At 36.5% G+C, this 27,077-nt stretch overlaps 1 protein-coding gene across 6 annotated transcripts in view; it reads left to right on the top strand.

The window, feature by feature from the left end:
• ERBIN (erbb2 interacting protein) overlaps positions 1-27,077 on the top strand; it is a 109,571-nt gene that overhangs the window by 1,346 nt on the left and 81,148 nt on the right. The gene's annotated exons all lie outside the window — the stretch shown is intronic.

The raw sequence follows: 27,077 nt of genomic DNA on the forward strand, positions 1-27,077 counted from the left end.
TGTAACCTTGTTTGGTTTTGATGACCACTTTCCCCTTCATAATTCGTGAAAGGACTTCATTTTGAAGCTGTTGAAGGGGAAACTAAATATGAAGTTTTGGTGTAGGGTGCTGATGCTTTTTATGCCGACTAACTAGTTGCATTTAGTGAAGGCAGTATTGCTCACCACAGGTTTATTTCCCATACCTCAAAGAGGCAATTATCGGTTAGTTTTCATGAAGGCAAAGAATTTCTCGCATTGTGAATGTTCAAAATGAGCTAGAAGCCATAGCTCTATATTAGCTTGCTTGAATGTTTGTTCTTGTTTGGAGAAAAAATTTGTAATCCAGCTCCATCTGTTTGATATACTGTGAGGAAAAATGTTAATTGCTGAAAGTGGTTTCAATGGCTGATAGCAAATAAATAATTTGACTTCCAATTTATAGACTTACCTTTCCAGGCAGCAGTAAGGGTTCCTAGGCTTCAGAAAGGTCTACACAAAATAAATGGTAGGGAACTTTGATTTCCTTATATGGTTGATGCTTGGCAGAAAAGCAATACAGTCTAAATAGAGTAGTCCTTTTACAAAGAATGATCCCTTTCCAGAGCAGGGTTTCAGTCCCAATAATGACTTGAGATTCTTGAGGGGAGGGTGAGAAATTGTAGCAGTGCGTGACAAATTTAGTTGTAAACCACTATGTTGGTAATGAAGGCAATTTTGTATCTTTCAGATCTTTTGTGTTTCTCATGATGCACTCGATATTTTTCAGTGCCATGGAGAAGAATAGTTCCTTGTAGTGGAGGCACAACTTTTTATGCTAGTGTTTTGTCATGATGGTAGCTACGGATAAGGCCCTTTTTAATGTTGAAAGTGTAATTCAGTACTGCTTACAGCTAATAGTTATGTCATAGAATGCCATCATGTCATTAACATAGTTTAGAAGTTATGAAAGGATGTATTCTTTCTTGAGATCAACGATCTCAACTAAAAATCAATCTGACATTGATATTCATCTTACGAACAAAATTATTTAAGTTTACACATGGTAGCTCGTGCTTGAAACAGCACTTTTATCGCTACGTGTCGATGACTTGGGGAGATGTTCTTTTGACGTGGTGGTTCTTGCTCGTGAATTAAATTAAGCTCAACCAAAAATTGCTAATTTTAAGAAGGTGTACTTGCAATCATAGAGCTGGAAGTTACTGCATGTGGTATACCATGGAATGTGATTATCGTTAGGATGATTATCATACTAGTAAAAATATGAATAGGACTGTCTTATGGATAAGCTGTGCAATAGATGATGTCGAGTGTAAATGTAGAACTCTGTGGGGTATCAATTTGCACATCATATTCATATAGAGTTGATGAGGGTGCTCCATGGAGAAAATATTAATGATTGATAGTTGCTTAGTGTATTAAACTGGTGGTCTAAGAAAACACTGTTATGATTCTCAGTGGAGTTTGTTCAGAGGCATAAAGAGCCACCCTTGGAAGATCAAAGCTAAGGAAAGGCGTGATCATATGTAACATACATTATACGTAGTGTTTTAGCAGTAGATTCTGGAAGTAGAAGGGAATGGGAGCAAATTCCTCAGCTTGGCTTTCCTGTAGCGCTGTAATGAATCATTGTCTGTCTGCTTTGCATTCTTGTTTTGTTTTTGTCTTTCCTGCTCCCAAGCAAAAAGGAAAATCTTTTAGGGAGAATGTTATGTAAAGATCAGATGGTGGATATGTCACATCTTCAGCAGATTCTCCCCATGGAGTAACCTGATCTGCTGAAGGTGTGCCTGACATTTAGTCCACATGGAGGAATTAGAAATCTAACCTTTTCCGTATGAGTAACTAGTTGAGTTGACGGAAGAGCTACTCTTATGGATATGAAAGTAATAGACTATATTTCTATATGAGCATGCAGATGTTGATGGTGATAGTTGATACAGATAGTTAAATGAAAATTACCTGGAAAATGAAGATTTATAAACATTGCTGTTTTACCTTGTCAGTTTCTAAGTAAGTAAAACAATGTGTCAGACATTGCTTTTTTCATATCAGAATGAAAACATTGAGGGTAACATATATCAGTTTGAGTAGTAAATAGTCCATAGATAACTATATATATGGGCTTTTTTTTAAGGATTTTTTTGTTGTAAAAAGATTACTGAAATACAGGTTTCATGTTGAACTAGGAATACAATGTTCAGGTATTGCGAGTAAAATGTTAAGATTAGAAAGTAAGGATACTGATTTAGGGGAGATTTATGTATCTCATCTTCCACCTAATTAAAAATGGAAAAAATTATTATTGCTAAGCTGGAATCAATAGTATTTTTCTTACATAATAATCTCAGGATAACTAGGCTTTTTTGCTGTGCACCATCATAGTTACCAGTGCTTTTTAAGATACTTTTTTCTCTGATGCTTAAATTTCAGTACAGGTATTTGAATTATTGGTCACTGCACATTCCCTAGAGGGAATACAGAAGCATGATATTTCAACACTAGGTTGCACCTTCCACCCTTAAAAATACATTGTGACTTTCCATAATTGGGAAAAATAAAGCAAATATCTTAATTTGGTTTAAATTAAACCAAACTGAAGTGTACTTAATGTGGGAGAACATCAGCATTGCAACTGTCTTCCCTAGGGTAGTTTAAATTGAAAAGTAGATTAGTTCTTTCTGTAACTGGAACTAATTTGTAGATACTTGATACTAAACGATCATTATATGTAGAAACAAGCAGTGATGATTAAGTGGAATCTGAGGACAATGTGAACAATTTTGACAGCCGTGTCTGTCCTGGTAGTTGTAATGATATCAGAAGGTAACCAAGCCTTTGAAGTCTCAGTCTTGTTAGATAAGATGTTTTGTACTCTCCTTCCATCTTTATCCACTTCAGTAGATAGTGAATGGGATGGCCACATTCTTCTCTTGTATTTTTGGCATGGCCAAGAAAACATAAGGTAACAAGTCTCTTACACAACTTTGATTAAGGAGGAATGCCTTATGCCGTCCTCTGTTCAGTATCTTGTCAATGATTAGGCACAGACTAAAGATTATTTATGACAGTAGGGACAAATGCTGTCCCTAGAAGAGCACAGCTACTGGAAAGATGTTCGTTCCAAAATGCACGACTTTTTTTCGTAGTTGCTCAATCTTAAATATCCAATATTAAACAGTGTCGCATCTTTTGTAAATAGACTATGGTTTCTCAAACTTTTATATGATTTTTTTGTATGATTTAATTCTACAAGCGTAAGGCTATATTATATGTGCAAAGTAAAACAACTGCTGAAAGTACATGTTCTTTAATGTTTCCTTACTTAGACACACATTGTAAGAATAACAACTGGAAGAAACCGTAGATCAGTATTTCCATAGTAGTCAGTTTGGAATTCACTGGATACATAAGCTTCTTTGCAAACAAAGTCTTCTAAGCACACTGAAGTCTCCGGATTTGTGTAGTTCAGTATGTACAGTGCTGTGATTCATGTCTTGTAGGCCCTGTCTTGAAGTTGGCCGGGGTGGAATGAACAGATATATATAGACATGGTCCAAGTAGTGAATACGTTGTCTGTTCTGGACTATCACATGCTTTCAGTGGGAGAGACTGCAGCTGTTTTGAGTAGAATTTCCTTTCTAGGAAGAAACAGGTAAGACAGAAATAGTCGTTTTAGGAGTGTTGAGTTCTCTTGAGCTTAAAATTACACTTCTGAAATAGATGGCTTGAGTATAATTGTCTTGCTGGGAGCTCCTAGTGCTCAATGGCTGCTTCTTGTGTCAATTGTCTGGGGCTAGCTTTAGGAATAGAAGAAGCTCTGAGGTGGTTTGAAGTGTTAGTAAAAGATACAAACACTTGAAAAGCTTAGAATTTAAGTCTTAATTTGGAATGGATGGTATTTTCCTGTGAGGTGGCCAAAGCCCTATTCTCTTTGCTGGGGAAAGCTCCAGTGCTACTAAATAAACTCAAAGTACTTGAAGTTCTGTTAGTATATTAAAGGTAGGTGCAGAAGGATGGTCTTGGTTTTTAAAAGTACTGTGATTTGAGTTTTACTGCTGCCTTTGAAACCTTCTCACTAGTTTTTCAACTCTGGTTGGCATGAGAAGTTCCTGTAGCAGCTGCATAAGAGGCTTCATCTTCCCAGGCAGTACTGGAAGAGAAGTTTCATGTTCTTCCTTAGTCTTCTCTCACATGATGTAAGGTCTGTGATTTGTAGAATTTATTTCTTCAGTTTTCTTTGCCCTTCTTAATCTTGGAGTTTTTCACCACATATCTTCCAAAACTGCCAAGTTTTAAGGAGGAGAGGGCATAGGTGCTTTGAGCTACATCAGTGCTCTAGACAAACATCTGAAATGCAATGCCAGATGCCTGTCAATGTCAGTCCCAGACATCTAATGACTATGGATGTCATTGTGTTTGAATGGTGGAAAGTGTTTCCAAGCTTGTCTGGAAGACTTCTGGTAGACTGCTAAATTTTGAGAGCTGCTGCTTTTTCCCCAGTATGTGATTGTAGTCTTTCTGGCATTACTCTCTCAGAGGGGAGGAATGATAGTTTAGAAGATCAACTGTATTGTCAATAATTTTGTCAAATTACTGCAGGTCTCCTCTACTTACAGGTAACCCTGAAGATAGGATGGATTTTTATATTTGAAACTGGATATTGGAGAACATTTACTAATGCAAATTGCAGTTTTGTTTTGGTTTTCTTTTTTTCCACTGTGGAAACATTATGCTTAATAGTTTGTAAGTGCTTATGCACACTCATGGTTAAAACAACAGTAATATTTACAAGGTTGAGGCCTGTATTTTCAATGAAACTAAACTGAAAAGTGTGTCAGTGTAGCAGCCTAAATGTTTTGTGACTTAAATGCTTTGTAAATGTTCACTTTCCATGCTCATGGTATTGAGTATAATATGTAGGTGTTGAATTTACTTAGTTTCCGCTTTGGCCTGTGAGGTAGGTGTACCTGGAAGAGGAGGTGCATGCGCATATAGCAGATAATGTTCGCCGATGCCCTGCTGCTGGTATGTTTGCTTGCTGTGGCATGTTAGCCTGTGGTGACCTGGAATGCGAGCTTGGTAGTTAGTTCCTTTTAGGAGAACATACTCATTTTGGGTTTCTTCTGGTTACATAATTCTGAGGTGCTATATATTTGTGGGGGATTGGCAATAAAACTTGACACTGAGGGAGAAAATAGAAAAGTTCACATCTTTCTGTTTCATTGCTATTCAGTCTTTATAAAATTTATTTCTGTTGTGCTTTAGTAAACACACAAGGTCATTTATTTTAAGTAATTACTTAGTTATTTAGTAGATTTTCTTGGAGTTAGAGGGAATTGTATGTAGAGTGCTAGAAAATGATATTTGGAACAAACCTACAGTTTTACTTGTGACTTCTGTCAGGTCACTTTTGTTGGTTCACATGTGGGTTTTGGGAAACTATTAAAAACAAGGTAACAAATATTAGGGATTCAACTCTTAAGTAAGAGGAGGTGAGATTAAACATGTCTGTTTCCATCCTTTCTCTTAATGTGACAGGAAGGGAAAATCAAGTGGAATTTATAATTTGTCAATCCATCTGGCTGTGATCCTGGTGGATAAGATTAGAAACGTTAATATGAAGGAAGGAAAAACGCCCAGAGCTTTATTATTTTACTATACTATTGTTTCACTAGAGTGCATCTTGGAGAGATTTTTTTTCCTGAACAATATTTTGTGAGGGAGTGAGTTTTCTGTGGCTGTTAGACAATCCTGTTCTTCCAGTGTGTTATCCTTAAACTGCATGTTAAGGCTTTGGGTCTGGTACAAGAAGTTTCATCCAACTAGATGAAAATATAAACAATACAAGCACTAGAAAAGCAAGATATACTTAAAATGGATTTTAGTAGACTTAGATGGGAATAATTTATTCTTTTGCTTGTATTTGTCTGGGTGAGTTTGTCAGTTTTTCAGGTAGCATTTATTTTGTCTTGTTTTACTGAAACAAAGCAAAAGAAATGCTGAGGATCAGGGCATTACTGTGTGCTTTTGCAATGCTGTTCTTACTAGGGAAAGACTGTAGAGCAGACAAACATATCTGTGGAATTTTCCTGTGGGAAATCTGTGGGATCTGTGGGAGAGGTGTTGTAAAGATTTCAAATGTCCTGTAGTCCTTCGTGACATCAGTGTTACTGAATTGGTTTTGCAGCTGCAGATGGTGACACATTGAGGGAAAGGTTACGGCCTTGTCAGTGGAGCAGGTTAGAAGAAAATGTTACGGGATGGGAGAGAAACATGTCTTTAATCAATATTTTTTTTCCTCATCCTGTCTCTTACTTTGCTTCTCCCTTTACATAAACCAACCAACGAAGAACCAACAAATTATTCCTTTAACTTTTAAACACAGTGCTTTCTCTCATCTGTGGAGTGAGTCCCTGCTTATTTCCACAAACTTAAATATATATGTCTCATTTTAGGTCCCTAGTTCACCCATCATTCCATTGGTGTTAAGTTTTGACTATGCTTTTAAGTTTCAGCTTCAGAGTATGAAATATCTACAGAGGAGTAACCTTCCCTCAAAATCAGAATGGTACTCATTTTCCCCAATCTTGTATTAACTTGATTTTGATCTTTGAGAAGTCTGAAGAGAAGTACACGCTGGGCAGTTCACATTATTTGAAATAACAGCTGTGAAATTCTCTGAAATTCCTACATTGTGCTCTTCAGTCACTTTTTCCTGTTCTGAGAAAAAGAGGGTGACATGTTAATAGCAAATCAGCATGGCACTGTCCCACTTTTTACTTCAGTAGTGTCAAAGGAGTATTGTACCTCTATTTTTTTCTCTTGCTGGAAAGCACAGGATGTCAGAAATTAAGTAACACTTTGAGTTATTATTAAATCAACTTTGAATGCAGTTTTGAGGCTGTAATTAGCATTGTGATGAGAAGGAAGACTCTTAGTTCTACTTAAACCTCCTGTCAGGTGAAAAACTTTTTTCTGACTTCAGATAGTTAATTATTATCTTGAACTATGTTGAAAGCAGCACTTTTAGAGAAAATGTGTTTAAATATAATTATCTAACTTTCAAGTTATTCTTAAAATTTTTATTGTAAGCTATTGTAAACTATTGTTCTTCCCTTTCTAAAGAGACAAAAATACTTTGGAAACCATTCAAGAATAGCCTTCTGTTAGTTTGGTTTTATCAGTTGCTTATCTGATCTCCAGAATGCCTGATGTAGTAAAATAAAAATAGCAGCTCTTTTTTCTTTAATCATCATCCATTGACTTAGAGGAACACAACACCAAGTGAAGAGAAAAATAATTTAGTACAAAAATACTAGCTTAAATGTTTCATCACTGTGTTGGGAGTAAAAAGAGATTATTAATTGGCAAAAATCAAATGTGCATTGTGAGAGAAAAGCTGAGTAAATAGAGGACAAGAATAACAGTGCTTAGCCACATGGAAATATGAAGAGTGGTGTAGTTCGAACCACAGAGAGGAGTAATTCTGATGCATCACAGTTATGAGCAACTAATTGGAGTGTATCAGGATCTGTGTTTCAGTTGTAAAATTAATGCAGAGAAAAAACAATAGGCAGAGGTACAGTTCAGGGGTTTCTTTATCTGTCCAGGACAGGAAGTCCTAAAATTGCTGACAATAATGTGTAAACAAAAACCAAACTAGCTTAAGGTGAATGACACTTAGTAGACAGAGACGACATAAGTGTTTAATTAAAGATGGAAGACTTATAAAGTAAAATGGAAGTCTTACTATTTCTCTAAAGTAGTAACTTCCATGAGAGCACTGCATAGTCTTTTAAGTGTCGGGGTGTGTATTTATTTGTGTTTTTGGTAGGATATATTTTTTTGGAATCTGACAAATTCAAAACAGGGAATATACATATCTGCATGTACTTCTCTTTTGCACTCTGATCTATGAATGTGTTTCCTTGTGTGTTCCTGTTACCACAGAGTCTGTGTAACCAGTCTGGATTTGGTGCAATAGCGTTTCTAATTTTGGTCACTAGAGAGTTTTGAGTGTGGTTCCTTCTTCCCCTCCCATGTACTCAACATCTGCTTACTTTGTGTCTTCAGGTATTATATTGTTTGGGGCCTGCTGTGTTCTTCTGACCTCTGTTGTTTGATCCATCCTAGCTTTAGGTAGGAATTCTGGCAATTACTTTTTGGGGGGAAGTGATTGTAAAACAGGGCATCAGGGGCTGTTTTGTTTTTGTATGTAGACTACACAGTTTAGCAAGCAAAACAGAAAATTAAGTATCGGGAAATTTTATGATAAGAAGTGGTCTCCTTTTTTTATTATTATTTTTTTCCCTTTTCTGTTTTCATTTGTGCTGAACAATAGTTCAACAAATAACTTCAGTTTGTCTGAAGTTATCTGCAGGCACTTATGTGGAGGGTTTAGTTAATAGATGAGAACTTTTCTTGTGTATTGAAATAATGCATATGTACAGCAGTGCAGCTTGCTTATCAAAAAGTTTGATGTCTGCTGCAGATGTCTGCATAGTCTTAAGGAGTGGCTTCCTGGCTGCATTGTACATGAAGTGCCAAACACTGAGAGGAGTTTTGTTCTGGAATGCCAAATTACTTAAATCCATTCAGGAAGCAACATATGTCAAAGGAATAAAAATATCATACTCATGTGAAACAGAATATGGTAGTTATGTTTTTCAAACCTATTTTATTTCCTGAATTAAGGAGTTAAAAAGGACTTCTTGTATTGAGGATAGTATTAAATAGTAACTGCTGACTTTCAGCATTTTTGCTGCTGTTTGTTTCCCCATCCCCTATTTTTACTTTTGATTAACATATACTGTAGATGGAAACTGAAACAAGCAGTCTATCAGTAGGGTTGCTCTATAGGAAAAAGAGAATTATGTATTCCTCCTTGGATATCTAGGCCTGTGCACAGCATAGAGTTTTGGTGGGTGGTTTGGTTTTTTTTTTTTGGTTGGTTGAATAGGTTGGGTTTTTTTGTTTTGTTTTGTTTTTTTCCTTAGGGCACTGTGAGAGATGTATGTAATTGCTTGATACTGCAGGTAGAAACCAGGGTTGATGAAAATAAAAAATGAGCAGTAAAGAATTTTTCTTCTCTCCAATACCTAATTCCCACAAGTTCTCAAGACAGGGAGTAAGAACATTTACAACTAACAGCTGCAAATATTGCAGGGTTTTATTATTATAAAGAAACAAGCCCAAGGCCAAGCATTTTGTTGTATATTAGTCTTTGTTTGCAAAGGAGGTGGCAGTCACATTGATTTCTCCTGTTTGGAAGGCAAAGATATTAAAAATTGCATTGACAGAAAAATACATGTCTCTCTAGAAGCTATAATTAATCCAACCAGTTTCTAACTAGTATTTTGTGTACATTTTTCTTATCTGAAATAATTTTATAGCCTTTATTTATAGCTGTCTTAAACCCACAGGAATGAAGTACGTATCTTTTTAAAGCAATTTTACATGTCCTTTCTGAATGTTTTCTCTTGTTTGTTCTTTCTTTTCAATCACTATGATTAGGCATAGAGTTAAAAATTAACTTCAGTGAATTAACTTGCATCATGTCCTTATTCTTGTTTTGTCTTGTGTAAGAAGTGAGAGGTCCCTGAAAGAGGAGAGAGTGAGGGCAAATGTTTTATTTCCATAGCTGTGGAAGGCATGGATTTATTTAAATAAAGCATTTAACAATAAAGTAGCTTCATGTGAAGCAGAGGCCATAATTACTATAATTTTTGTGCTTTTTCTTGATGATTTTAAGAGCTCAGTTGTGAACCATGATTGGAAGCTTGATATGCTCCTGTTTCCTGGATTGAAAGGGGAGATGCTGGTGGGGATTTTTTTAATTTTAAATTCTACTCCGTGAGATTTTTGGCTGTCCCATGGTAATGGTACCACCACTTAGAGATGTGCTCGTCTGCTGAGAGATGAGGCAACTTCTGGATTGCCTCTCTGTGTCTAGATCTGAGTCAGCTGGATTATCATAGGCTTTTGTATTTGGTTCTGGCAGTCCACCAGTCTTCCCTCACTATGGTGTGTGTTAGTTTGACTGGTCTCAGCCTTCTTTGGGATAGTTATGAGAAAATCTACAGGAATATGTTCAGGTATACAAGAAATTTCTTCCTCCTCAGCCTTCATTCTCCTGTGAAGTGTGGTGTTTATCTTCATTGTAGTCACCAAGTTTTGTGTTTCATGAAGGAGTAGTGGTCCTGCTAACCAAAGAGAGGCCTGACCTGGTCAAGCACAATTAATTCCAGTGTTTCTGCTTGTCTCCCAGGTGTCAATGGCTACAGCAGTGCTCTGTAGCTATTGAATTGTAGGAAGTACCAGAAGTAGTAGCACAAAGAAATGTTCTGCCAGGCCTATGTTTTCCTTCTGTCCTTTTGTGTATCAGAAATGTACTTCCAGTGTACCATGGCAAGCACCTGTGGGTGTCACCATCCTCCCCACACCTTAGAGCTGTCTGTTATTTCTGTTGAGTCCGGCCCGGTTTACTGACTTTTTCAGTATGAAATATCAAGTTAAAACCTTACTTGCGCTCCAGCCCTTGTCATCATTAGTAACTGGAATTAATTTTCAAATGGATTTGGAAATTAGTTCATGCATCTGTGTTCAAGTTGCACTTGCTACTATCTTAGTGCTAATGCAATTCCACAAAGCCTAATCTTAACACAAATTTGGGTTTTGCTGTTTGGAACCTGTAATGTCGCAAATTGCTGTATATTTGCAACTGTTATGATGTGTTTGTCTTTTCTCTCTCTTTGACCAACCTAAACTCTAGTCAAAGCACTTGTCATTTCTAGTTTTAATAGACAAGTATCTAGAGAGTTTTTTTACTTCCTTGGCACTTGTTCCGATTTCTTTCCCTAAGATCTGTTTTCCCTAAGATCTTACATGTTGATGGCATTGTAAATATCTCTTTTATACCTCTCCATTAAGCAGTTGTGTTGTTTTATTTTATTTTTGGTTAGTGTTATTTTAAAGTACTTTTAAATTTAATTTTACTGTGATTTAATTAACCATGACATATAATTGTTGTGACTTTTAAAAGCATATTGACTGTTATACTTTGTTTCATCCTTTCTTGATTTCTTCCTTCTCCTTAGGCTCTCCAAGGCCTTGATAATGTTGACTTGGGAGCAGACTAAAAGACAATATCCTGGAAGAATGATTATTTTTTTTAAATTAATTTAATTTTTTAGATTAATTTTTTTAATTAAAAAGAAGCTGTTTCTATATCTTCCTATCAGGATTTACTGTTGAGCATGTTTTTCAGGTGTGTGACTTGTAGTTAATGAATTAGTAGCAGAGGCTGTAGAAGAGGAATTTGGATGAGAAACTTGGCTACCCTGTAGAGGCTGGTTTCATCCATAGCAGTTAATAGTCTTGCTTTAAATCCAAACACATAAAGGTTAACAGAAACTGTCTTATTTCATGGATTTCTTATAGGAAAAATCACCTTTACAATTAAGTTTGGAAGTAGGCTGCATTCTGCTGTAGGTAATGGCATCTTCTGCTATAAAGTGGCAGTTTCTGATGCTCTAAGAAGCTTGAGGTGCATTTTGTGCATCTTCACTTAGATTTTAAGAGCAGTGGGACAGATGCATCTAGAACAGTGGCACTATTTTGTATATAAATATAAATTTTTCCTTTTACAAATCTATTCAATATATCTATTAATGGTTTGAATTACATATTGATATTCATTGAATATTTTTCTAAATGTTTTTTAATCTTAGTATTACAATCAGGTCAAAGTGAACAACTGACACTTTTTATCATTATTACTTCTTGACAGGGCACCTTCTTATATTGGTCACTTTGGAACTTAGAAGGTGGGTTTTTTTTTTGTTTAAGTAAGTTTTTTTTTGAAAGTAAGTGCATGTAGGCTTTTAACTTACTGTGTTGGGAATGGTGGTCTGTATACTTCTGTGCACTTCAATCTCATTCTGTCAAGCCTTTTATAAATTCAAAGCATTGCTGTGTAGGAAAGTGATTGACTTTTTGTTGCAAAAACACGCACAGCACTTTCCGAGCAAGGTTGTCTTGCAGTTTAGACCACATCCTGTAAATATTTTTTTCAGTTCTGTAGAAGACAACCTGCTGATGCAGTCACTGTCTGGACCATAACTGTTTACTGAATTGACTTACCATCTTTGCTTCTTCTTGGTTGCCTGTAGATATTTAGCATGGTTGATCTTGTTTGTTTGTTTGTTTTAATTACTTGTCCTTGTAACCTCCACCAAAACTATCAAGCTGATCTAAATAGAAAAAAGTTCTCCCCTGATGTCTTGCAAGGTTAGGGTTTTTGAATCAGTTACTAGTTGGACCTGTGGTGGGATTGTGCAAACCCTAGATTTAATAAAAGGCAGATGTGAGGGGAAAGCAGGGAGTACTCTTTCTTCAGCAGGCTCTAGTTTGAATTTAGCATAATGGAGATTGACTTGCCTTTTGAGTTCCAACAGTTGCTGATTTGGAATAGTCTTTCACTTAGTCACGGTAAATGTAAATGTTGCTGTTCATCGTCAATTATTTGATCCTTGATAATACGTCCATAAAAGTCAAAAGTGCGGTTAAACCCTGGGATACTTACTCAGCTGTATCTCTTTTTGGGCAGATTTAAAGTGTGCCACATCCCCTCTTTCCTACTTTTTCTTGCCATAGGCATGTTGACTTTGAGACTTGAGGCAGTAGGCTGGGAATTTCATGTCTACCTGTAAAATGTTTTTTAGTTACTACAAGAATGGGAAATAACTAACCATTATAAGAACTCAAGTTGGATAAGGAGAAGAAACAGTGAATTCGTTTTCCCTTAAAAGCTCTTTTGCAGAGCACTTGCTTTTGAGACTTATATACCGAGTTTCTTTAGTTCCTAGGGATTTCTGGTGGCTTTGTATTTTTAATTGTCTAGAGGGATCTTTTGATTGAAATGTGTAGGTCAGCAGAGTTTGAATGTGGCATGCTCTGGCTTCAGATTAGACCTTAAGGCTGGCATAAATGGTGAACTAGCAGTTGATATGGTTAGTAAACAAGTTATGTATTATCATAAGTAGAATGATGGACTCACAAATGTCTGTCACAGTGTGAGATACCATTACAGTATTTTACTGTTTCATTTCAGATGGACAGTGTAGAATCACCTTCATTCATGGAGGGAATAAAAATGCATTGTAATTTAGGGGCAAGGAATTAAAAACTAAAAGACATTTAGCTTCGCCATTCTAAAATCTTCTGGGAAATTTGCCATTTGGGCATGGAGGTGCTCTGTGGCTCTATTGTGGGGCCATGCATGATAGCTTCACTTGGCTGGACTGCATTCATGGAGTGCAGATGGCAAAACTTCTGATCTTCCCCTCCGCTCTCCAGAAAGGCCAAGCCCATACAGTGCGGATGAGTTGACACTGATGAGGTAAACAGCAGCAGCTTGTGCCTGTGGTGTTACCCAGTTTTTAAGACTCTCTGATACTGTGCTTATCTCTGCTTCTCTGAAGAGACTAGAGTGCAGTGATCTATAAAAGCACTAGTGAGTTTAAAATTTATTTCTTGTTAGCTGAGTTTAAATTGCTCCCCACAATGCATTTCTTAGAGCCATTGCATGAGAAACCTTTAAATTGAGTTGTGTAGTTTTTTTCCTTCTTCAGGCACACCAGTGTTTTAGTATCAATTACTTCTGCAGGAGAGCTTAGCTGGACATTGCCTGCTTACTGGAATGGTAAGGTGTCAAATGGATAGTTCTGAACACGTTCTTAAGCATTTACACTATTTCTCATGACAGTAGTTGTCTATTTGTATGTTCTGCTCTTTAATCTGCAAAATAACTGCTTATCATCTTGTTGATTGATAAGTATTTGATGTAGCACATGAGGGGAAACAGTGATTGCTGGAAGATAATTTCTCTTCCTAGGATTCAAAGATGAAAAAAAAGCTCAGCAGAATATATTATGTCCTAAATTATCTTGAATATTGTATTTGAGAGGATAACTTGTGTATTAGGCTTTTTCTTTCAAATTATGTAGTACAAGGATTAAGCTATGCAGGATTTAGAGATAGTGAATTCTTACCTAAAGGTAGTTTCCAAGTTATGATCTTCTGCATGCTTGAGAGGAACTACTGTAATGATATGAAGTTCTATGGGACTGAAATTGTGAAAATATGCAGAGGATTTGTTTTCCTTCCTCCAACCCCAGACCGAAAATATACTATGATTTTTTCTTGAATGCATTCACAGTCTTGTTAAGAACTAAGAAACTAGAAGTGTCTGTTCACCTTGCAAATGAGCATGAAACAGTTGCACATTTTTTCATATTCCCATAATTTACCTACTTCATTTGGGAGAGTCTATCTGTAGTAAGAATCTGGAATGTGGTAATTTGGAATGGACTTTGAACCTGAGAGCAAGTGTATCTTTTGGTACAATTTCATATTTTTACTAATCCCTCCCCCTCCAAGTGAATATGTGACTGAAATATTACCAACTGTATTCACTGTTTCTGTTTTTTAAATTATCTTTCTGCTGGATTTTTCATCTTAAAACACTTAAGTTTTTGAAGGGTTTTTTGATGCTGTAGTTTTGGGGTCTTGGGTGAGGAGTCAGAGACTCTGAGGGACTGGAGTCTAGTTTCAGTGCAGCTGTTGTGTCTTCAAATGCTGGGCAGAAAAGGCCTGTGAAAGATAACTGTGTATATATATATCTATGTTTATTCTGCTGAGTGATTAGAATATAAATTGGACACTGCCTTTTAGGTGTATGTGCATATATTTGTATCATGGTGTCTTGAAATAAGAGGGGAAAATAGGTGTTTTAAGATCCAAAATAAGATTGACTCCCTCTCCTAAGATCATGCATTTTCTGGTATCAGTCCTGATACTTGGATATGAACTATGAATCTTGTATGCTGGAGTGATAGCCAGTAGTGAAGCAGAGCTTAGTGAGATTAACACATACTGCTGAAGAGGGTTCCTTTCCTCTCTTCCCCTTGAGTCATTCATCTGGAGAAGAATTTAGGATCCAATGTCAAATTCACTGTTTAGATTGTGTACAAATTAGTCCAGCTACTCATCATCAAGTTCTTAAACTCACAAAGTACCTGTAAGTTGATGCCATCTCCTGCCAATCACCTAGCTTCCAATAACCAGATGATCTGTTAACACTTAGAGCAAGTAGCCAAGTATGTTTAAGCACGTATTACTGTTTTTTTAACAGCAGAATAAATATCTATCGAAACAACTTCTTGTAATATAGGCTAATTATTTTTGTGTGTTATCTGTAATAATGTGCATCCTCTGTCCCACTTAATGGAAAAGAATCAGATGTACAAAATATTTACTTGCTTTCAGAAAATAATTGTGGAGAGCATTTAATTTTTTTATTGTTCACACCCTACATTATTCTGCATTAATATGGCTGCTAAATTATTGATTTTATATACACACTCCTAGTAATTATGCTCATTAATTCATAGGTTCTTATGTTTCTCTTATTTGAGACTTTGGATTCAGCTGAACTGTGCTTGAAAAAAGGCTAAATAACGTTTTTTACTTTGTCCTGGTAGATGAAGAAAATGAAAAGAGAAGAATCCTGTAGTACTGAATGATTTTTTTCATGTTCATTGTGAAAGCAAAATGTTAGATTTTATGCATAGATCTACTGATGCAATAGAACTGGCTAACATATATCTCAAATAGTCTTTTTGCCATTATTAGAACGTGGTTAATAAAATTTTTCTAAATTAATTTTACTGCTCTAATTGATCTTTTCCATTGCTCACTGCTAGCAATGTAAATACAACTACTGATAAGATAGTGGTATGATGATGCTTCTTGGCTCTGGGTGGAAGTGAGAGTAGCATCCATTGCAATGTTCCATCTGGCACCTTTCTCCAGTAAGCCTAGTCAAAGTGATAGATGGCCTAGGTTTATAATGTGATATTACTGTCATTTAAGCATGGGCTCTGGGACATGTTCTTTCGGAGTCTGAAGTGCTTGATAGCAGTACTAACCAAACCTAATTTTTCACAATACTGAAACTAAATTTCCTATAGCTAAGCAGGCCCTGATCTTTCGTATTGTAGAGCTATTGAAAAAAATTGAGTAACAGTGACACAGGACTAGAAACAGTACAATGGAAAAAAATCAGTCTCTTTTTTTAATTCATAGCTTTTTCTGAAATGCAGCATGGTTTTCACAAGTGCAGTAATGGAGTAAAATCCAAGCTGATTATTCTCTGTCTTTGCAGCCACAAAAGCTGTAAGACATTGTCTGCATGGGATGATTTTGTATATTCATGATCAAAAATCCATCTAGTTCTGAAAAGTCCTGGTTGTTCATAACTCTTTTGAAATAAGTTTATAACTCAAATGTACTGTGGGTGCTTTTTCATATAGTGACCTGCCCATCAGGGGTTTGAGTTGGAATGGATTGTTGGTATTAATTAGGCAGTGTGTTTTAATTAAAAATTATGAGTCTGTGATAATGAAAAAACTAGAAGTAGACTGTAGCCTTAGTTCTACTTACTTTCTAAGTTATCAGGTTGCAGGAAAGAACTGTCAGAGAAAAAGGTATGTCTTCTACAGGTGTGTAAAATTCTTACTTTCCTACCACACCTCAGCCCTTAACTTACTGGATCTAGATTAGCACTGAGCACTTGTATCATGGATGCCAGATAGTCACAAACTTGAACAGGTAATCTGGAAGAGTCATCATGTTTGACAGTCCACTGTGTATGCGATTTATATCTTGCATTGAACTGGAATTTTAACCTTCTGTGGAAGATTGCAAGACGGGACAGGAAAGTTAGTCAGCTCTCTTTAGTTGAGAGGAAAGAAAGCTGTTCCAGGCTTTACATCATAGACCAGCAGTATGTATATGAAGGGAGACGCTGGCTAGATATAAACTTGAATTAATAGGATACTTATGTTAGTATTTTCAGTCATCCAAAAATTTGGCTGTAGGTGGAAAAGTACTGGGAAAATTTTAGAAGGTAAGTTCCATAGCTATAAGGGATGACCCAGTTTTTTTTATTCCTGAGCAAACTAGGAAAGTAACAGTACAGTCATTAACTCTGCCATCCTTCATAGTTTCTAGCTGTGCTGGCCATGGCACCATGGGGAGCTGATAGTGTTTGGAAAAGGTAGCTAAGATGTGTTAAACAGTTCTATTAGTATGGAGGGTTTAGGGCTTGTTAAATCTCAAGAGTGTTCTGGAAGTGGCAGAAGCAGTTATTTTAATGACAATTCTGTTGCTCGTTTGTCTTAGAAACTTTAAGAATCACAAATTTCCAGGAATCATGAAACTCATTTTTACTGCTGTATGTTGAGTGCTAATCAGGATCTGATCTCCCGAAGAATAGTTTCTTTCAGCAAAGATTCCATTTATCAACTTAGAAACGTAGATTTATTAGACCTTTTTTTCTTTTGGGTGGGATGTATTGGTTTTTTAAAAACAGATGACAAAACTATTCTGTAATTTATCATCCTCTCTTCTATATTTTGGAACTTTATTTGAACTGGCTTCAGAACATCATGAAGATGAGGCTATGGGTGCATTCTTCATGCATCTTAGAATTACTGCATTATTCTGATGTACTAGCCAGGACCACATTTTAAAATGTATCTTCAACATACAGAGTGTATGGCAGTACTCCACAAAAGCTCACTAGGCAGACTAAGCTTCTCAGAAATAGATCCCACTACTTAGAAGCAACCGTCTCCACTCTTGCCAATGGCTGTGGCTCCAAACTTTCAAGAAAACCTTAGGTTAAACTAAATGAAAGACAGCTGTCAGGTCCAATTAAAATAATTGCAGCTATTTTTAAAAACTGATCTGTTGCAAGGAGTTGTATTTCCCCGTGAGGGCTGTGGGAGTATTTATGTCAGTGTGTGTGGTATTGATTTTCTTTCAGAGAATGTGCTTGAGAGTCACCAGAACAGTAGTGCTTTAAGATGAAGTAATTCAGTTGAGGTCCTGAACGTAACTTCTTGCTGGTTTCATTAACCTGATAATTCAATTAGAAGTCCGTTCATACAAGTGGCAGAGAGGGAGCTGTTTAGACCTCTAGCTTCCTAGCAATGCATATGTTTCAGTTTTGGCTGCCATAGGAGATGATAATAATTTCTACCTTTTCTGTGTTTTGGCACACCACTTTCTCTGTTTGCATTACCTTCAGATTTGACAAAAGACAAGAGTGAATGTTGATAGGATGGTGGTTGTGGTGGTACGCTACACATTACCACTTCTTTGTTGTCTTGTGTTTAGTTCTGGTGTAAGTAAATACATGGATTTGAAACTGTCTTGGTTTTTATGCAAGGCCCCTTACACCAGCATCTTGAAAAAACTTCTTAATTCTCTTTCACAGATCCATGTGGATGGTTTAATAAACTGTTTGAAGTCCTGGTGAATCTGTGGTCGCAGTTGAGAAACTGATTCAGGCTCCTATGGTGTAGATTGGCAGTGTTAGAGTGATTTGGGGAGGTGACTGTCCAGATGTGTTGAAGGAGATAAGGGAAAAGAAATGTTTTGGGCACACTGACTGTTTCAGTTACATTGTAAGGGTGCTAATACTATCTTGTCTTGCCCTCTTATGTAAAAATGACAAACTTTTAACTGCTGAATTTGCATTGCAGTAGCTTGTAGGGCCAGTGTGAAAGAGCTGTGAATTGTGATTGCTTTCTCTCAAGACACGCACTGGGGGTATTCACTGCAGTGGCACAGTCTACTGCACTTGGGACACAGAACGTGGTCTGTGTGTCTACATTTTAAAGTTGATGTGGCTCTGTGAGAGCACTTGTGTAGAGGCAACCTAACTTCCATTGCTTCTGGTATATTTTTCTGCATTATTTGTTTACCTTGAATGCAACATAATATATACAAGTTAATAATTCGTTTGGTAATTGAGTAGCTATGTGCAAAAAATAAAAGCAGTTTCAAACAAATATTTCTACCCTGGATCAGCTAATTTAGATACTATTCTCCTATCTAGAGTAAGGATTTGGGTTGGTTTTGTTTTGGAGGGGAATCAGCTTTTTTTTTTTTTTTTTCCCCAGTTGCATGCATATACTGTTTTGGTTCTGTATACTTGTTACATTGTTAGTAATGTAATAAGGGGTTTTTTTTAAAACTTTTTTTTCATCCCATAGTTCAATAGCGGATACATGTAGCTTTTCAGAAAGCGGACATGGGGAGCAGGGGCAAAACAGCTTGAATGATGTGGCTTTTCTTTTTAGTGTGTATACTTAATTGAAGTGCCACAAAAATCTTCAGTAGATCACAGTATATTCTGATCACGGTATACTGGAGCAGGATAATATACTGGCCTAGTCTGAATAAGGTCCATTGAGCAAACACATTTTTTATTCTGTTCTTGCCATCTCTTGCTCTGATTCAAGAATGTAGTTAGAATACACCCACAAACCAGCCACAGAAAATGTTTGACTTTTAGAGGGGACATATTTTAATGGCAAAAATACTTTTTAAAATGCTTAGTAGTATTGTAGAAATGGTGTGCTTGGAAATACGAGAGTCTTATGATATTTAAATTAGGAAAAATTATGAAAGGATAGTACAAGTTGGAACTTCTGCTTGATAAGAGGTTTGTGGGGAAAGAGTGTGTTTTAATAAAAAAGGTTAGAAATAAAGGCAAGAATTTTTATCTTGAGCATATTCTTTTTTGAGAGGAAAATCCTAATTATATCTCTTAAAAGCACTTGATATATTGTGTGAGGGCTTTGGAATTATTGTTTCTGTAGATCCTTGTTTACAGAGAATTGGATAAAGAGCCATCTTTTTCTGTTAAACTTCTGAGGTTTCTTTCACAGCTCACTAGCGAGTGATGCTGTGAAAAAACTGTCACAAAAGAGGAACAATTTTATCATTTAGATAGGCTGAGGCTTCTAACAAGCTATTACTGTCCAATTTACTGCCTAACTAACAATAACAAAGTAGAGAGAACAGGCAGCCGTGTACAGCTTGGGTTTAGAGGAGGTTCTTTCCTTTGCTATGCTACTAATATTGTTCAATAACATTGAATATGTATAAGATAATATGCAAATATTTGAATGTTGCTAATAATTTTATACTAAATTAGAATATTGTTTTATAATCCAAGTCTCATTATGCATCTACTTGTTTTCACTTTGAAACACTTAAGTCTTATTGAGGTAATTCAAATGGTATGGTTAATCTAGAGTTTATTTCTTTTTGCTTTGCGTAGTTTGCTCTTAAATATAGTCCCTTTTTCACTCCTAACAGAGTTGATTCATTAGCAGACTTGATTAATGAGGCTTTATGAGGGGAAGAAAATGTCTACTGGGTAAAAAGAACAGGATTGGGAAGCAATCCTTTGCAATAGGCTTGTGGCTGCACACATATCTTTAATAGTTGAATTGTAAAGCATGTTGTTATGAAAAATGAAAAATTTGTGGGCATTACAAGAGACCTCGTAAGTGTTCCAGATGTTTTGTGATCATCTTGGATAGAGGCTTCTTAATGCCAGTTGAGTTCGTGTTCTCCAGCTTCTCAAAGTTTTTTATAATGAATAGGTTTCTGGGAAAGTTGCTGTAATTTGTTAAGCTGCTAAATTCACAGTGAGCACAATGCTAAATGCTTAGGTCCAATATGAAGGTAATGTACCAATGTGTATTTATAGTACAGACCATAAGTGAGTTTCTATCTGTGTATAGCCGAAATACAGGAAAGAAACTTAAGACCAAACATCAAAACCTAAAATCTGTCAGAATGGTAGTTTTGTTTGTTTGTTTGGGTTTTTTGGATTTTTGTTTGTGTTTTTTTGTTTGTTTGTTTTTGTTTTTGTTTTTTGTAATCTGTACCTTGCCTGCTGCCTGATAGGTAAATTTGACAAGACCCTGAAATCTTCTGACAATGCTTTATGTAAGGACACAGTTTTGAAGCTATAAGGAATTACAGTCAAGAAGAACCTTATTTCATTGTCTCACCATCAAGACTTCCACCTGTATAAAGAAAACAATATTGACTAAAGAAGACCCCCTGTATCCCGTCCCTTCAGTATTCTTGTGGATTCTTTTTTTCATTAGGTTTTGGACATACTCCAAGATTCTTATGTAAACTCTAGTTTGCATATTTAATCTATAAGCCTTCCTGACTTGCTGATTCATTTTTCCTTGGAGCAATAAATGCTGCCCCAAACTGCCCCCTCTGGTTCTATTTGATGATTTCTGGCATGAATCACCTGCTAAAACATATCTCAGGTGGTTCAGCTATGAAGGTTAATCCAGTTAGCATGAGATGTATTTTATCTTGGCAGTGCACTTGGGGAACTCATTGTTCTGTCAGCCTGCTGTTCCCTGTAGTGCAGAAGAGGTATGGACAAGCTGTCTCAATAGGTGAAATAATTCTTGGGCCCATGGCATTTCAACATTAACATATTTTACACTGCTTTGTTGAATGGTATTTTAGTTTAAGGACTCATGAAGCATGGGTAGTTAGTTTGTCCCTTAAAATGTGTGCATTGCTAGCAGCGTCTAAACAAATTTAGGTTATCAGAGAGTTGGCTTGTGTAATAAGCTGTCACATGACCAGAAATGGGTATTCTAAGGAAAACATCCTGTCTCCATCTAGGGAAATTTGTTTAATTGTATGCAAAGACTAGATGTTGAGAAGTTCATGCTTAGATTACGTAAGCAGTTCTTGAATCTTATTTGTCAATTAGCAAATAAAACCTTCATATACGATGCCATAAACCTTCATATACAATGCCATAAACGTGTGTGGTGATGTCAGACGAAAAATATGCACAGACTTGTTCTAACGTACTTAAATAGCATGGCGCATTCTGTCTTCCTGTTCTCTCTCTCCTTGTATACCTACATTGTTCTGTGGAGATAGAATCAAGTGCTAGCTAATGTATGCAAGTAAACTTCCTTCTGACAGTTGTCTTTGAATGTCAGGACCTATTTCTTCAGTTAAGATATGGCTGTATGGCTTCTGTGCCATTTACAAACCTTAGTGACAAGTTTCTTCTGACCCTTTGGTTTCTTGCTTCCCTCAGGCTCCTGTTGTTTTTTTTTTCCTTAATGGTGCAATTGTATCTGTGACAATATGAAAGTATATATTCCTGCTAGTGGGAAGAAATGATGGTGAGACAGAAATGCCTATTAAAATACTTTACTTTCAGTGTTCTCTTAAGCAGTTGTGTGGAGCTGTAACGGATGTGCTGTAGTTTGCTTTTCTGACAAAATACTTTCTTTTATATGAAGTACGAATTGAAAGCGTTTACAAATTTATTTGCAGAAGTATACATCCTGTAGCACTGCTGTGTCTGGAGGATCATACAACAGTGGTGTGGAGAGATTGATATGCTACAGATTGCTATGCTGTACAGATTGATATGCTAAAAGACTCCCCATCAGTATGAGAAATACGGAATTTGGCTGTCACTTAATAAGAACAGAAATGGACCACAGAATTTTGAAGCTAGTTTGCATCAAGTTCAGTCCAAAGAAGCCTTGTACATAGAAAGCAAAAAGAATGAGTTGCTTTTGATTTGTAGAGAAGGAAGTAGCATGGGAAGTGCTGTGTATTTTGAAATGCCCTATCACCATGAAGTTGTTTTACTGCAGCTTTCATGTCCTTAAAGATTTTTAGCCATTCAGACTTGGACAAAAGGCAGGTGCATAGTGTTTCTGGAGGTCCAGGTGATCTTCTGACATTTCTCTTGCTGAAGAGCCAATAAGGACACAGGCAGATGATGATAAAAGTGAGTTAGCTGATAGGTAAGTAGTTCAAAAGGAGCGAGTTTTCCTGTTATGAAGCAGTAGGTTGGTTTTAGGGTAAAGAAAGATGATAGTTTTTCCCCAAAAAGGAATGACTTGAAGTGAACATCACTTACAGGGAAGAGGGAAATAAAATATCTATTAAAAAATGTGCAGAAAGAAAAAACACAGCTTTATTCTACTACAAAATGAAGATATTGGAAATACTGCTCAATAAGGACTGAAGAATAATTCTAAGAATCTTTATAAAGAAAGAAGTGTTGGGTACTCAGTGTGGAGGAAAAAGAGAAAGCTTATGGTTGATCTGTGTAATTGGTAGCCCTTGATAGGAAGAGTGTGCTTGATGGTTAAACCAGCTGCCTAGAAATGACAAAGTAAGAGAAAAGGACTGTGCTGTTTTGATTGTTAGCTTTACCTCTTTTTGACTTTTGAGAACTGAAAAAAACAATAAGCCACTGTAGTAAGCAGAAATAGCTTGCTATGGACATCAAATTGCAGTTATGTACAGGATGACTCCCTAAGAAACTTAATTTTTATGTACAGGTGGTCTTGTACTACTGATACTAACATGTTGGTAAAAAAGATGATGGATGCAATACTCTTAGAAGTCATTATAGAAGGATTTGTAGTCAGACCTGTCATTGAAAGGAGACAGGTAACAATTGCGTATTTAAAACCTCCTTGTTTTTGATAAATTATAAATTACTATGAATTGATTTTGATTGTACGTAACAAATACGAAGTTTAATCACCAACATTTATTTGTTCCTTTTTATAAAGAGCACTTTCAGCCAAATCATCTGTATATAAACTCCTTTTCTACTCAGTTTTAAAGGGAAATCAGTTAAAGGATATTTTAGTCATCATCATGGCTAGGCTTCGCAAACAAAGATTTGGGATATTTTGGTAGATGCTTAGAAAACATCAAATCTAAGAAGGGCTAATATCATAGTAGTGAGAAGTGTTCATCTGTTAATTAAATGAAGAGAAAAAAGCTATAGCAATGAATTTTGGGTATGAAGCTGAAGACTTCAGGAAGTGAAGGATGAAGGGAGTCCACCTAAAATATATGGGATGCTAATGTTAAGACCACTAAAGTGAGAATGAGTTAAAATATACCAATGTGTATAAACGTAACAAATATGTTTCATTTGCTTGGCAAAATAGGAGACTTTTGTAATTGAGAAAACTGAGAAGAACTTGATGATCAATCTGATTCCTTGTTAGGCTTGTTCAACAGACAAATGGTTCACTTTTTAAATTTTTTGATCAGTCAGAAAATTATTGTAGTCCTATAATTAATTTTGTTCAATCTGGTTTTAGGTTAGAGGATTCATATTTTCCCCATTATACAATGTGAAATAATGTTTTACTCTTGTGTTCCGTTTCTCTCCCCCTTGAACTAGTTTGCATAAATGAGAACAGAGCACTGCTTACCTTTTACATGTAACTACTCCTGTTTGAGGATACAAAACTGTGATTTGCCTGTGACTCTTGGCTAGATGTAGAAACCTATGTGGTCTTCTTCGAGCTATGTAGAACTCAAGCAAGAGAATGCTCATGCTCAGTTTAGATCCTTATATGGCTGCTGCTGATCGTTCAATCCTTTCTTACCCTTTGCATTAAAAATGCAGACTTCAAGTAAAAAGTATTTCAGAGTTACTCTATCTAAATCTCTATTCCCAGTCACACACACTGAAATACCTCCTATCTAATCCAGAGAAAGAACTTTCTGCAAGTTTGTACCTGTTGTAGTAGCTCCACAGGAGAGCTGTGAAAATGGCTGAAGGAGTGGAGCACCTCTTCTGTGAAGAAAAGCTGAGAGTTGGTGGTGTTCAGCCTGGAGAACAGAATGCTCTGGGAAGGGCTTATAGCACCTTCCAGTACCTAAAGGGAGCCTACTAGAAAGACAGAGAGGGACTTTTTACAAGGGCATGTAATGAAAGGACAAGAGGGAATGGCTTTAAGCTGAAAGAGGGGAGGTTTAGATTGCATATTATGAAGAAATTTTTTACTGTGAGGGTTGTGACACACTGAAAAAGGTTGCCCAGGGAGGCTGTGAATGCTCCATCCAAGAATGGACTGGGCTTTGAGCAACCTTATCTAGTGGAAGGTGTGCCTGCCCACAGCAGCGGCATTAGAGCTGGATGATCTTTAAGGTTGCTTCCAACCTGAACCATTTCATGAAGGTAGTTTCTACAGCTGTAGCTAGCTAACTGGAGCACAAGGGGAAAAAACCACCTTCTTTCAGATATTAAGGAAATTGCTTGACTGCTGCCTATCAAGGTAGAATTATGTATTTTTTTCTCTTGAATTTTTTTTAAACTTCATTTGTATTTTTGCTTGCTACTATTTGGGACAGTAAAGAAACAGCCCAGGTAGATATGTCAGCTTTTAAGTTTTCTTCTTAGAAAGCCTAAATGCTTGTACCAGCATAGCTGCTCCTTTTGGTTTTTATGCTTATATTTTTATAGGTGTAACATGTGGTGCATTTTCATGCAGAGTGATTAAAATCCATTCTTTTCCTAAGAATTTATGGTCACCCTCTGTGTAACCTAAAGGGGTTTTAGTAAGCAAACTGGAATTGCCTGTCATGATTCAACACAAATGTAGAGTAGACAACAGGTCGTATGTCCTTCAGGACAGGGTAGAGTGACTTAGCTGGATAGAGGAGCACGTGATGTGAGGGGTGGTGGTGACAAACACTGGTTAGTGTGATGAGCAACAGTATTTGCACAACAACAGCCTGGTAACTGTCAGGATTTTATTTTTAAGTGTTGTGAATGTGAGAGATAAGGAAAACGAGAAAGCATACACAGGGAATTTTGTGTATCTGTGTGCGGATGCTGTCAGATGTTGCTCTGAAGAATCGATCAAGGTGATAGAAGCTCACTTTATTGACTAAGGAGTCTTCCTTTTGATTTTGAATGAGAAAATAGTTTGAAAAAATAAGTGAAAATAAGCTGTTTATCTCTTTAATGGAAAAGGGGAAGAATAGAGGTACTTCAACAACCGTTCAGTCAAGCAGTGTCCTAGAAATGATTTTGGTAATAAATAGTGCAAGTTTGTAGGCTTAAGATTTTGTTTTGGGTGTTTGGGGCAGGGGACAAGTGTGACTACAGAGACTCAAGGGATAAAGAAATGAGGATCATTGTGGGTCAGTAATGGGCAAGGTAATCAAAGCATGTGATAAGAACATTTTTGTTTGTGGTTGAGATCATGTTCTGGTTTTTATGCGTTGAATTTAAGTAGGCAATCCCAGACAGGCTCACGATGTGGAGCATTCCTCTGAGATGGGAACGTGTCAGGGACACTGAGAGACAGGGGAAGGAACTTGGGGTGGGAAAAAAAACTTGGATGTAAAAAAAATGCTGAAAAAGAAGAAACAGTACAGTAATGGAGAGGAATGGGCTAACCAACAAGAAATCACAATGGAGTAGATGAGGAAGCAAGAGAGATGACTCTTCAGGGACTCTCACATTATTGAGGACTTTGTTGTTGCAAGGATCACCTGTAGATTGTACTACGTCTATGAGAAACCTTGGACTGATACAAGATGTTAGCAACCCAACCAAGTTTTTCTTTTCCTGTTTCTATATTTTGATATTTCCCTTTTCCTTGTTTTCCTTTTTATTCCCATACCTTGTAAAGAGTCAAATTTTGACTAAGAGTCTAGACTCCTCTTTTAAAATTCCCTGATTTTGAAGCATGTCAGCTGTAGTTTTCTTTGCATGTGCATTTAAGGCAAACAATAACTGATAGAAGATAAAAATGTGGTTTCTGTAGGGAGCGATTACCCAGGCATTTTTACCTGTAGCAAGATCTAAGTTTAAGACTCATGAGACTTAAACTAGTGAGTGGGTGTTAGATAAATTGGTTGAACTCTGTCTCAGTGTTTGCTATTTTGGGTTTGGATACTGGCCTGCCAATCTAATCACAGCTGTTGAGAACGTTTCTTTCATTTTAAATGGGTTGCTAATAGCACTACGGCTAGCACTTATTCTGGTCTCTGTTTTTATATGTCATGGTGTTAGCATTTATTCTCAGCCCAGTCTCCTACTGATGTAAACACCAGACAACTGTTAACTTCAAAGGTATTTTTTAGATTTGTGTAGTTTTATGGGAAAGCTGGACTATGTGTGTTTCAGAGAGCACATGCATTAAAACTGTGTTGAATGATTTTATCCATCATTTTAAATCTGTCTTAGTTCTGAGCCCTTAATGGTATTAAAATGAAAGCTGGTATCTAGAATGGATTTAGTCCATTCATCTCACTAATGATCTTTACTACTGAGATTTTTTCTGCACTAGAAAAAATTTCTAGTACTTTTTCACTGTTTAACAAAGATGACTGGTATG

This window comes from Corapipo altera, unplaced genomic scaffold (assembly GCF_003945725.1).
Source record: "Corapipo altera isolate COAL_440 unplaced genomic scaffold, ASM394572v1 61411, whole genome shotgun sequence".
NCBI classification, from domain to species: domain Eukaryota; kingdom Metazoa; phylum Chordata; class Aves; order Passeriformes; family Pipridae; genus Corapipo; species Corapipo altera.